General features: G+C 40.2%; 1 non-coding gene across 1 annotated transcript; it reads left to right on the forward strand.

Annotated features, from left to right (window-relative positions):
* Trnae-cuc (transfer RNA glutamic acid (anticodon CUC)) lies at positions 1 to 72 on the forward strand. Its single transcript has one exon. It is a non-coding gene; the product is annotated as a tRNA-Glu (tRNA).
* Positions 73 to 3,137: the final 3,065 nt, after the last annotated feature.

The raw sequence follows: 3,137 nt of genomic DNA on the forward strand, positions 1-3,137 counted from the left end.
TCCCTGGTGGTCTAGTGGTTAGGATTCGGCGCTCTCACCGCCGCGGCCCGGGTTCGATTCCCGGTCAGGGAAGTGCAACCATTTTGCTTTCTCTTCAACTTTAAAACCAGAAGGGACTGTTTATCTGCTTTTGATTTGATATTTACTGATTATTTACTTTTAATACTTAGTGTTGTGTTTTTGGAGACACAATTTTAAAAATTCAATTTCTTAAAAAATGTTACACTAAAATTTTAAAGACGCTATATCTAAATTATAGATATTATTTAGAATTGATTGAACATAAAGATTTGGAATGTATTACTCATAAATTTGTTCAACAGATTCCAAAATTGCAGTTTCCAGCCTTTAAAAATAATTTGAATGAATATTCAATCCCTGTTATTTAATCTTTTATTTAATCTTGAGTATGATTGAGTACCTGTCGGAAGAATTATATCCTATTTTGCATCATGCTTAGATTTAATTTCTATTTTAGTATATATTATGTATTATTTGTATAAAGTGGAGTAATTCCTACATTGTTCTCCTTTATAAATCCAAGAATATCTGTTTGAGATATGTGGTTGGGTAAAATCTGGCTTCTTTTCTTTTAATTATACATTTACTTTTTTATTTTATCTAAGTTTTAATTTTTGTACAAGAAATTCACATGAATATGGTAGATTTCTTACATGCAGATGTCAAGTATGTAAATCATATAACTCCCAGACCCCCCAAATAGCATCTATGATTGGGAATTCTTACTTTCAGGACAAAGGGGAACTCTCAGAGTTCCCAAAAAGAAAATATGGAAATGTTGGAGTATTATAGAAGGAAAAATGGTGCTATATAGGCAATTTTTTAATCCTAAAATTTCAAAATTATCCTAATCTTTTGTTTTTGAGCTCTTGAGAATATGTTTTGTTTTGGTTCCATTTTGTTTTTAAATCTGAAATTTCACAATGGCATAAACATAGACTGAGAGCTTGATTATGTTTTGCTTTCCTTTTACCCGAGCTGAGTATTTGTTATTAGTCCAGGAAATGCATAAAAGCCAGAAACGATGTGACCTTAGTGCTTTAGGAACTTTTACTTCTCTGGGGGGAATAAAGGTAAAAATGTACTTGGTATCATTGTCATTAACAAAAGTGATAGGCATCATCTATAGATTCTTTGCTATTTGCTATGCTATGTGTCAGGTACTTTAATCGGTTGGAGAGAGGGAGAGGGAAAGGCAGAGAGAGAGAGGGTGGGGGGGAGGAGAGACAAATAAGTGGGCGCTAGATGAAAACAGAACTTGAAAACGCATTCCCAAGTTGGAAATAAAGGCTATTAGTATCTGGAATGGTGCTGCAGTCTGGCTGGGCACAAAATCACGAGCCACTCAAATAGGAACAAACTTTATTTTTGAAACTCCCGCCAACGCCCTGTATGCTCCCGGGAAATATGGCGACCCACATACCCAGCGTTCTCCTGGACACACACACCAACAGGAAATCCCTCTTCCGGAATTCCCTCCTACTGCACTTCCCCAACCAATGGGAACTCTCCAGGAGTCCTGTAGCAGGCTGAGGTGGACAGCAGGAGTCTAATATCCATTTGAGTGCAGATCTTAAGGTAATCATATCATCTCAATGGCTTGCTGGCGTCACCTTTCAACCAAAAATGCCATGCATCATTAATACTTGGCTATGGCTCTTAGCAGAATGGAAGAGAAGGAAAAAAAAATGGGCATTTCATCTAGGGAATCCAGGAAGACTATATTAGGATTATCCCGAGAGATAGATAGAACCAATAGGAGAGAGAAAGGAAGGAAAGAAGGAAGGAAGGAAGGAAGGAAGGAAGGAAAGAAGGAAGGAAGGAAGGAAGGAAGGAAGGAAGGAAGGAAGGGGGAAAGAAAGAAAGAATCAATCAGGGATTTACTATGGGAATTGACTTATGTGATTATGGAGACTGAGAAGTTCCACAACAGGTTGTCTGTAAGCTGGAGACCATGGGATGCCTGTAGTGTGGCTCAGTCCAAGTCTGAAAGTCCTAGAACCAGGTTAAGCCAATAGTGGAATTCTCAGTTGGCTATGGGGTGCAGAGGCACTGGTATAAGTCCTGGAGTCCCAATGTTACCGCTGTTGACCGGTGACGAGTTCTTGTTTCCCCAATGTTGAAGAATAACACCAAAGAAGCACGCAGAGGCAAGGTCAGAGTAGAAATTAGAAGTTTATTAAAGGACAGCAGAAAAGACTTCTCCCAGAGGAAGAAGGGGACCCAAGAGGTGGAATCCGTGGAAGTGCGGTTGTTTCCCCTTTTTATAGTTTTGGTGATGGAATGTAGGTTGGAAGGCCCGAGGGGTGGCACACAGGTGGGCCAAAGAAGTAATCTGGTAAGGAAGGACTTCATTATCACATCTTAGGGATGGACTTTGGCCTAGGGCCTTTTCAGGACTTCATTAACATTCCATGAGTTGTCCTGCATTTCCTGGAATCATTCTCAGCATGGCCTCCATTTTAGATTTCACTCGGTATTAGACCCAATCTAACTACACTGACTACCTAACTTTAAATCTGGCTTCACCAACATCCAAGATCCTAGAGTTCTGATGTCCAAGGGCAGCAGGAGGAGAGTAATGAGGTGGGGCAGGGGAAGTAATGAGAAATGAGGTGGTGCCTGTCCACACTGAGGGAAGATTTTCCCAATCAAATCCACACTCACTACCCATTTCCTCTGGAAATACCCTCACAGACATACCAGAAAATAATGCTTTACAATTCTCCAGGCAATCCTTAATCTAACCAAGTGGATAACTAAAATGAACCATTACTGTGACCAAGTCCTGGCATCTGCAATAAAGGCAGCTATACCAGGTGGCCTATATATAGCAATGGATCTGTGCTGGGACAAAGTGCAGGATGAGTCAGATAGGCAGATGCAGCCAGATTATGGAGACTCAAAGGCAAGCTAAAATGTCACAAAGGGAATCCAAGAGGATTTGGTGACTATAGGACCTACAGGGTCAAGAATAGGGAACAGTCATTAATGACCCATAGTTTGTGGTCTGTGTGGTTAGTGAAGTTAAGGGGCATAAATGGTAACAGAGAGGCTGACGTGGGGAAACAATGGGAAGAGAATGTAAATGCAGTTTGATCCCTTACAGAGTCAGC

Source organism: Ictidomys tridecemlineatus, chromosome 8 (assembly GCF_052094955.1).
Source record: "Ictidomys tridecemlineatus isolate mIctTri1 chromosome 8, mIctTri1.hap1, whole genome shotgun sequence".
Taxonomy (NCBI): Eukaryota; Metazoa; Chordata; class Mammalia; order Rodentia; family Sciuridae; genus Ictidomys; species Ictidomys tridecemlineatus.